The 10,264-nt window shown below is 41.5% G+C and overlaps 1 long non-coding RNA gene across 1 annotated transcript; it reads left to right on the top strand.

The window, feature by feature from the left end:
• The first annotated feature begins 2,907 nt into the window (after positions 1 to 2,907).
• Positions 2,908 to 6,399, top strand: LOC120993316. Its single transcript, XR_005777213.1, has 4 exons — positions 2,908 to 2,977; positions 3,749 to 3,812; positions 4,670 to 4,708; positions 5,963 to 6,399. It is a non-coding gene; the product is annotated as an uncharacterized LOC120993316 (long non-coding RNA).
• Positions 6,400 to 10,264: the final 3,865 nt, after the last annotated feature.

The following is a 10,264-nucleotide window of genomic DNA, read 5'->3' as shown; positions in this document are numbered from 1 at the left end:
GTTCCAAGAGGTGGTAATTAAAGCCCTAATTTTTCAAACTCAGTCGGGGGAGGGTCCAAGTACTTCAGGAAGTCATGATGCCTGAGTTGTACCAGAGCAACATTTTCCAGGTCAAGTCCCCCAAACAGCAAGGAAGGGAAGGACCCAAAAAAAGATGCAGGGTGTGTCACAAAAGAGGGATAAAGAAAGACACCATTTACCAATGCAAAACCTGCCCTGAAAAACCTGGCCTGTGCATGCAGGACTGCTTTAGAATCTACCATTCTTTTATGGAATATTATTTTTTATGCTCCCTGAAATATTTCCACTTTATATCTGATTTAGTCCACCTCGCTTGAATATCCACTTTCCAACAACCACTACATATTCGTTTCTGTGAGACACCTGTTTGGCAAAAAGTACCCTTTCCACCTCTTAAAATGTCAATTTTATTTTTATTTTTTTCTGGGGACCTCAGAATTTTTTTAAAATGCGACATGGCAGCTAAAATCCATGTCTGCCAATTCAGGCCTGCACATATTTTGCACTTTGCATATAGAGGCCTACTGAAAATAGCAGCCTACGAGCACATATGGGGTGTTCACAAAATGGGGAGAAAATGGTGAACATATTCTCCTTTAACCCCTTGAGAAAGTGAAAAATTAGGGTCTGCTAGTAATTTTTCATTTTTACAAATGTGTGCTTTGAAATCCTCTCTCTAGTATTTCTGTGAGACACCTGTTTAGTAAAAAGTACCCTTTCCACCACTTAAAATGTTCGCACGGGGGTGTAGTTTCTGGAAGGGGGTCACTTTTGGGGGTTTCCACTATAGGGCCACCTCAGGGTGTCTTCATATGCGACATAGGCCCCAATTACCATTCCAGATAAATCCTCTCTCCTAACTGCCATATGGTGCTCCTATCACTCTGACGCCTGCCGTGCGGCCATACATAATTTTTTGAGCAAATATGGGGTGTTGGCGTATTCGGGGGGAAATGGGTAACAAAATGTGGGGTGCATTTTGTCCTGTTACCCCTTGTGAAAGTGGAAAATGTGGGTGTAAAGGAACTTTTTCTGGAAAATGTCTTTTTTTTTTTTCACAGCAAAGCGTTTCCTAATTCTGTAAAATGTCTGATGGGTCAAAATGCTCACTACACACCTTGAAATATTCCTTGAGGGGTGTAGTTTCCATAATGGGGTCACTATTTGGGGGTTTCCACTCTAGGGCTACCTCAGGGTGTGTTCAATTGCAAGATGGCGTCTTTGAATTATTCAGGTGAAATCTGCCTTCCAGAAGTTATTTGGTGATCCTTTCCTTCTGACCCCTGTGTTAGCCCATATAGCAGTTTGCAAGCAAATATGGGGTATTGATGTAATCAGGAGAAAATGGTCAATAAATTAGGGGGTACATTTTCTCCAGTTCCCCCTTTTGAAAGTGAAAAATTTGGTCCTAAAGTCAATTTGTCTGGAAATTTTTTTAATTTTTCATTTTCACAGCCAATTCCATGATTTACCTTTGAGGACAAAGTTATATCTACACATCTTGAAATAATCCTTGAGGGGTGTAGTTTACAGAATGGGGTCACTTCTGGGGATTTCAACTCTAGGGGTACCTCAGGATGTCTTCATATGCGACATAGCTCACAAAGAAAATCCTGGAAAATCTGTCCTCAAAAAGCCCTACGGCGCTACTTCCCTTTTGGACTCTGACATGCACCCATACATCATTTTTTGAGCATATATTGGGTGTTGGCGTATTCAGGGGAAAATGGGTAACAAAATGTGGGGTGCATTTTGTCCTGTTACCCCTTGTGAAAAATGTGCAAAAAATGAAAATTTTTCATTTTCACAGCCAAGCGTTTCCTGATTCTGTGAAACGCCCGATGGGTCAAAGTGCTCACTACACACCTTAATATATTCCTTGAGGGGTTTAGTTTCCAGAATGAAGTCACTTTTTGGAGGTTTCCATTGTAGGACCACCTCAGGGTGTCTACATATGCGACATAGCTCCCAATTACCATTTCAGCTAAATCCGCTCTCCAAAAGCCATGTGGTGTTCCTTCCACTCTGAAGCCTGCTGTGCGCCCATACTTCGGTTTTTGAGCACACATGGGGTGTTTCTGTAAACTCCAGATTCAGGGTAATAGATTTTGAGTTTTGTTTGGCTGTTAACCCTTAATGTGTTGAAGAAAAATTTGATTAAAATGTAAGATCTGCAAAAAAAAAAGGGAAAATTTGAAATTTCATTCCCATTTTCATTTAATTCTTGTGGGGCACATAAAGGGTTAACAAAGTTTGTAAAATCAGTTTTGAATAGCTTGAGGGGTGTAGTTTCTAAAATGGGGTGATTTATGGGTGGTTTCTAATATGTAAGCCCCAGAAAGTGGGATTTGGAAATGTTCTTAAAAATTTTAAGATTTGCTTCTAAACTTCTAAGCCTTCTAACGTCCTCAAAAAATAAAGTGTAATTTTCAAAATGATTCAAACATGAAGTAGACATATGGGGAATGTAAAGTAATTACTATTTTGAAGGTATTACTATCTATTATAAAAGTAGGGAAATTGAAATTTGGAAATTTGCTAATTTTTAAATTTTTTGGGTAAATTTGGTATCTTTTTATCAATAAAAATGAAATTTTTTGACTCCATTTTACCACTGTCTTGAAGAACAATATGTGACAAGAAAACAATCTCAGAATGGACTGAATATGTAAAAGCCTTTTAAAGTTATTACCACATAAATTGACAAATGTCAGATTTGCTAAAACACTCAACACTACTTATTTACATAAAGTTGCACCAGCTCTTAAGATCATAATGTTCATGTATTCCTGGTAAAATAATTGAATATTACATAATGACATCAATGACACATTATAAACCAAAACTAGGTCACAGATCACACACCCTGAACACACCCATACCCTCAATGTATATATAATAGCGCACCAGTAGTATCCCTGCATCACCAGAAGACAATACACAGTGCATCATCCAGGTATGTACCAAAACTTCTACTCTTATCTGGAAGAAAAGATATTATATTATTTCACCAATATGATAGGTATGTACTAACATCACAGAGGGGCCTCACTTTGGGGCTGGCTCATACCTCTACATGCACTTCAATACGAAGGATCCAGAGATTGGTTCTACCAACTCTTAGACTAGAAAGCAGGATCAGGCTCCCATTGCAGATTCTTATCCGTTATTTTCTTCTATTGCCTTTCAACTGAGGAGGCAAAGTCCTTCCTAAATTCTTATCACCCACTGGAAAGCAGTTTGAAGCCAACCAGAGCTGATAGCTGACTTGTCTTTCCTTGTTTCATTGTAAGGTTTGTCCCATCAGTTGGGGAATATGGATAACATGGAATCTTCTTCGTTATGGGGGACTCAGCATGTCCATGTGTTACATGGATGTATATTCACTTGTATTGCTGACATGTAATACCACATTTCTCCTGAAGTGGCCACTGCAGGGAAACTGAGCGGCCACATTGTGCTTCCCATACAGATCACCAGAGATTAGAGAAGCTGCACCCACATCCATCAGTAGATTGTGGATGTGACTTCAATCTGAAATGAAGTTGTCATACTTTGAAAATATCCAACTGATTTACTTAAATGTGCCATCATGGTGTGTGTGTTTTTTTTTGGGGGTGAGGAAGCAACTTGGTTCAAGAACAGACAAAGTGTGATTCCTATAAGTATATTTGCAGACCTCTGATAATATTTGTTCTCTCTAATCAATTCAATTCATTATTTACAGGAAAAAAGTTAGACCTCCCAGTTAAACATGACACGAACAATCACATTGCTGCTGATATCCCTAAGTGAGTTGCACATATGATATGTTTGTATACTATTGGTTCTTACTACAAATTACATCCCCAAGTAAAAGCATTGGTTTTTACTTTTTATTTTACTAGTATTTCATTGTCACTCGGGTCTCTGTAGATAATCAATGAACAGTTTAGATTTCAGACTCTAGCAGCTCTTTCTCTCCCTTTCAGAGAAGGAAGTCTTAGCACATTCTCAAGAACAATTTATTTGCTGAACTATATGATACCAATCAGCTACATACAACTAAACCCTTACCTCTCTATGTTTCTGAAGCTGATAAATCTTCCTCAGTACTAGCTAGGACCAGCAAGGAATACAGCAGTGGCACCAAGTAGATTGTCCTCAAAAGGTGGAACCCACAAAATAATGTCCGATTGGTGAAACTCAATACATTGTAGGAACATATAGTGACGTTCATTAGGTCATTGCCATCTGCTGTAAGAGAAATATAAACCTTCCCGTAACAGACCATAGTCTCTTAAAATTTCTTATAAAATGTTTGCATCCTTACAGGCAGTGGTACAGTCAACGTCTGGTCCTTGGTGGGCAATGAAAGTATTCAGTAGTCTCATCTCTACTGTCTGCTCATTAGAAGACAGATACTTCCAAATTATTAATGAAGGGGAGGCAGGGACATAGCATTATGGATAATTTGCTAACTTTTAACAAGGACCCCTGTGGTGACCAGGCCCCATTGTATCTCCTACCTCAGTAGTCCCTCTCATACCTTTCATCTTGTTGGACTGCTGACAGCACTAGGTACCGGTTTCTTAGAAACTCCTCGCGTTCCATATGTTCTTTGAATTTTTCTTTATATGAACTTAGCATTTTTATTTTCATTTTGCAGGTGTGCTCCTTGCTCTGGTAACAGCACAATCAATACCTGGTAAGGATTTGTTACTATAAGTATTCGATTTTACTTTCTCCATATTGAGTCTATAGTCCCCGGGTAACGGTCCATTAGTCAAAGTGACAGCTGCTGCTCCGGCCATAAAATGGGCTCAGAATTGTTTTCTTCAAATTGAAACCATCATTCCCAATGAGACTTTCTATTAGTGGTGACATTGTAACATACCAATAAACCATTAACTCGCCCTCACAAAACAACAGATGGGATAAAGGCAACCAGTGTATAATACTAAACTATTGTACTATACTGAGTCGATGAAAGTGTCCAAAGAACAAGAATGAATCTTCTACAGTCTAGTTTAAAGGGTTGTCCATGTTCAGAGCTGAGCCCGGACATAACCCCTTGTTCCCTCATTCAGCATGAATGAGTGGCGCATCGGAGCATTTCACGCTCCAATGTTTCCCCTTGTCCTGCCGTGCATAGCGCAGGGCAAGGGCTTTTTCTTTTCCTCGGTGAGGTACCGGGTCTCACTATGGGTATCCTAGGCAGAGACTTCCACCTAGCAGTGAGCCCGGTGACGTCACCAGCACTAATGGCCGGTCTTTACTGCTTCCCTAGCACACGCAGGTGAATTACATCACTAGGTATGGATAGTTGGTTGTCTTACCTTTTATGAACCATTATATAAGAAACATCTTCCTTCGTAAAGATCTTTAATAAAAGAAGAACTTTCTGCTGAAGGATGTGACTCCATCAACTATCTGTACCTAGTGGTCTCACACCTCTGGTGTCTCGGAGCAATGCTATCAGCCGAGGCCTCACACTATACCTGGATTCCTTGGTTTATATATCTGGACTGGCATTTCAGCACACACCTGGTTTGCCAGATAAAGGAATGCAATGGGACGATCCTTGCTCTTTGGACACTTCCATAGCAATTCAGCATATGTGCATATTGTACATTGTTTGCCGTTATCACCTACATTATTTTGTGAATTTATTGTTTAGTTTTTTTGATTACTTAAAGGGGTTTCCAATCCCACCTAATTTACACCAGGGTCAGGAGAGTGTGTAAATGAAATAAAAAGAGCCACTGACGGTGTCCCTAAGCTGCACATCAACAGTCAAGAGTCCGACTGATACTATGAAACAAAGGCTGCTTTAAGAAACTGCGCCCCCTCCTGTCCATGGAATAGAGCTGATACTACAACCATCCTCTGGAAAGGCGTGGCACTACACTTTACTACACTCAGACATTCTCTTAACTTGTTCTTAATTCTTCTTTTGCAGACTGTACAGATGGCAAAGTATATACTGATTGTGGGAGCGACTGTCCACCAACCTGCGATAACCCGAATCTTGCATGCAATAAAATGTGTGTTTCAGGTTGTTTCTGCCCAAATGGCACTGTAGAAAATATCTGGGGTGAATGTGTTCAAAAGGATAAGTGCAGAGTCTGCAGCGGGAACACAACATATTCCATTTGTGCCAATAACTGCCCTGGTGTTGTATCTCCCCCAAATTGCCTTAGAATAGAATGTAGGCTAGGCTGTGCATGTAAACCCAACTACGCGCTCCTACCTAACAGCAAGAGATGTGTCCTTCCAAAGGATCTCCCCAACATTGGCTCCAACAAGTAAACCATCCCATGTGTGTCTTATTAGCAATCATCAAAATTGAAAGTTTGAGATGTGTCTGATGAAAATAAAATGATTGCTGACATTGTTTTTATCTATTTTCATTGATTCATTAAAAAGCGATCTGGGATCTTTGACACTGACCAATCTCTGACCAATCAGATCACAATCAGTCTATATTGTTGTGGAATTTATCTACTGATCTGATTGTGATGTGTCTCATTTGCAATAAAGTCTTTGTGACTCAAAGGGAGTCTGTCAGCAGTTTTCTTTTTACAAAACTGCTGACAGACACACAGTAGCTAGGGGTTGAAGAAAGCTGGCGATACATACCTTTGCCCTGTGTGTTATTGCATGTAAACATAAAATCCTCCAGAAGAGCCAGTCACATTGACTTTTAAGACATTGTAAAGGTGCCAAGATGATTACAGTCATAATTCAATGGATAGGTCATTGGATTGGGGAACCTGCTCATTGTCAGGACCAGATTAAAGTTAGTGGCGGTCCCCATCCTACCACCATGACCTGGATTTCAGTAAATCCCTTATGAATGATACATGTAGGAAAACTGAGCATGGATATGCATGGGCCAATATATAAAGGTCTAGGGGAGCTATAAACATGGCCAAGCTAGTGATTCTCGCTCATCTGCATGGCCACCTCTGTCTGATATTCCAGTCCAAGTTCTGGTATCGATAGGATTTACAACAGATAAAATACATGTGATGGACCAATCTACAGATTATAGCAAGACCTGGATGGACCACGATATGCATCATAGAGTAAAAATGCTTATGTTCCCCAGTAGACCCATGTATGGAGGGTCAAAATCTTATCCTGAACAGAAGATTGGGGTGCAGTAGACTGAATTGTTCGAAAATAGGATCGCGCTGCAGATATTCCTTAAGTCCTCTTTCACACCATGTGGTTTTACAGGCGTTTTACAAATACTCTTAAAATTCCTCCCCTCATCCAAACCTATAAAAACCAAGGGGTCGTAGACTAGTGAAGCACATTCACATATATGTCCCGTAAAGAGGTTTATTGTACTCACAAAGTTACACTTGTAATCAGTATATCAGAATATAACATCTCCATGCTGCTCGACCCGGGTTTCGCTGCTTGAGCTTCGTCAGGGGCGTCTACTTAGGGCTAAGTACAATAAACCTCTTTACGGGACATATATGTGAATGTGCTTCACTATTCTGCGACCCCTTGGTTTTTATAGGTTTGGATGAAGGGAGGAATTCTATGAGGACTTACATTTCGTGCCGTGCTTGGATCTGATGGTGTAAAACCACATGGTGGATAGAGGACTTCAGGAATATCTGCAGCCCGATCCTATTTACATACAATTTGGGTTTAAAGTGAACTTGACCCACATCACTATATTAGGATCTGCAGCGTGAAAAGTCCAGGCAACGTATCGGAGACCTTTTTTTCCCCTTTTTTCTTTCTGCAGTAGACTGAAGACTGTTTGATATAACCATATTGAGCTTTATGGAGATAGAGTCCATATAATGCAATGTATAACTATTGGAGCTGCACATGGCATTATATCCTCCAGGAGCTCACAGAGCAAAATAAGGTTTACCGACTGAGAGATCCTAGACATGTACTATGGCTTGTTTGCTAATTCTCATTTTGTCTGTATACAGGAGCTCTGTATTCCTGATGAATGATGTACTTTTGGCTGCCTCCACTAGGGGGAGCTAACTGCATTTGGATGTATACAACTAGCATTGAACTCATCGGCGGCTGTATATATATGAATGCTGGCATTTCCCCCTAGTGGTGAATGCAGATACCTGCAGTCACAGTGTCTCAGCAAGAAAAGGAGCAGTTTATTGATGGGCACTTTATGGCCATGGGATCCAGAGCAGTTTTGTGCTCTACTTCTATTCCCTCTGCCTTAGCAACACCATAGAGCTATAGGGTTTGGTTCCTAAGTTAGGTTCGACATGTCTGCTGCAGTTGCTAAAGGCTTCAAGCAGAATTTGAAAACCTTAGAATCTTAGGGATACAATTGTTGAGAACGGTTCCAGAGTCACAGGAGCGGTCATACTTCCCTGTGGCTCCGATGCAGAGTGTTTACAGAAGCAAGCTGCTTACAGTAGAGGATTGGTAGGATCGCCTGTGATTGGCTGGACGGACTGGTAGACGGAGCGCCGCTCTCCCCGCCCACATACTTCCATGTGAGCGAGGAGAGAGGAACCCTGTATCTGCCGCCATCCGTGGCCCCTGAGCCACCATAAAGTGCCATCTGGCACATAAACATTTAGGGAGAGCTTTAGGTTAGGCAGGGAGAACACCCAGATCTGAGGGTGTCTAAGGTCCACAGCACCCCAGGGGTGCTGCAGCTTGCCACCCCCCACACATTTTTTGGGGAGCAAGGGCTTTTATTTTGTGGGTGCGCTGACTGTGGCTAGTACTCTTAGCCGTAAAAGAGCGTCTGGCCACTGTTTAGCACATCGCCCACCCCACCGCAGGGTATACGTAAAAACACACCGTCCCCCCACACATACATACACTAAATAAAGTTTTACACACACACTCCCCTTTAGCGTTAGAAGATGGACCGCTGGATGTTATCGGCCGAGGAGGCATATGCTTAGTTGCTCTCCGACTCCGAGAGCCCCAGTGAGGACGAGAATGACCCCATTTTCCTGTTGTCATCCTCATTCTCCTTATCATCTAGTGATGATGATGAGCCCTCAAGGCGGCGGAGCCAGGAGCCCCCCATGCCAGGGACCCTGTGGCCCACACTAGTATGAGCAGCCCTGGGGCTCGTACTAGTTTTCCGGCCAGGATACAGGTATATATGCTGGTCATCTGTGTGTTTGGTGGCCATTTTAACCAGTCTTTCCAGTATATTGGTTGTGGTTGGATTGATTGGCTTTGCTTACAGCATATTTTGCGGTTTCACCAAGGAAGAAGACTCTGATGAGGTCCTACTTCACTGGCTTATTGCTCGGCGATGGGGACAGCAGTCCATTCCGTTGTACGAGGAGCCGAGGAGAAGATGGAGATTTTGGGTCCATCCCATTGTTTCCCAATGGTGCTGGAAAGGACACTTTCATACCCTGTACAATGATTTTCGTCTGCATCCAGAAAAGTTCTTTGCCTACTGTCGGATGTCAATGTCGACGTTTGATATCCTGCTGTCATCTCTCCGTAGTGTCCTCACCTTTCAGGACACGACCATGAGGCGCTGCATTTCTCCAGAGGAAAGGCTAATCGTCACTCTGAGGTAAGCAATGTGTTATTTATTTAACAGTAATATCTAGTGCTTCTGTCATGAGTAATATGGGTGATGTTAGACGTGCTAATGTATGAAGAACTTTCCTTTTTTTTTTTTTTTTATACTGATAATTATTTTCCAAATAACATGCAAAGTTGAAATGTACTTTTGTGTTTGCCATAATCATGCATAATAGAGTAGTCACATAATCCTGCGTTGCTCTGACTTTGTGCATGGAAATGGCGTGAATGCAGTATGTGTAACAGAGCTTGTTGGAGTAGGGCCCCCGTTTTTTTGGGTCTGAAGTACTTATAGACGTTTCATGATCAAATTATTGTTTGTAAAAATGGAATTATAATGTTTGTAACACATACACTCACCTAAAGAATTATTAGGAACACCTGTTCTATTTCTCATTAATGCAATTATCTAGTCAACCAATCACATGGTAGTTGCTTCAATGCATTTAGGCGTGTGGTCCTGGTCAAGACAATCTCCTGAACTCCAAACTGAATGTCAGAATGGGAAAGAAAGGTGATTTAAGCAATTTTGAGCGTGGCATGGTTGTTGGTGCCAGACGGGCCGGTCTGAGTATTTCACAATCTGCTCAGTTACTGGGATTTTCACGCACAACCATTTCTAGGGTTTACAAGAAATGGTGTGAAAACGGAAAAACATCCAGTATGCGGCAGTCCTGTGGGCAAAAATGCCTTG

The sequence above is a fragment of the Bufo bufo genome, chromosome 1, assembly GCF_905171765.1.
Source record: "Bufo bufo chromosome 1, aBufBuf1.1, whole genome shotgun sequence".
NCBI classification, from domain to species: domain Eukaryota; kingdom Metazoa; phylum Chordata; class Amphibia; order Anura; family Bufonidae; genus Bufo; species Bufo bufo.
Note: the sequence above shows the minus strand (reverse complement) of the source record. Positions and strands in the feature narration are given on the sequence as shown.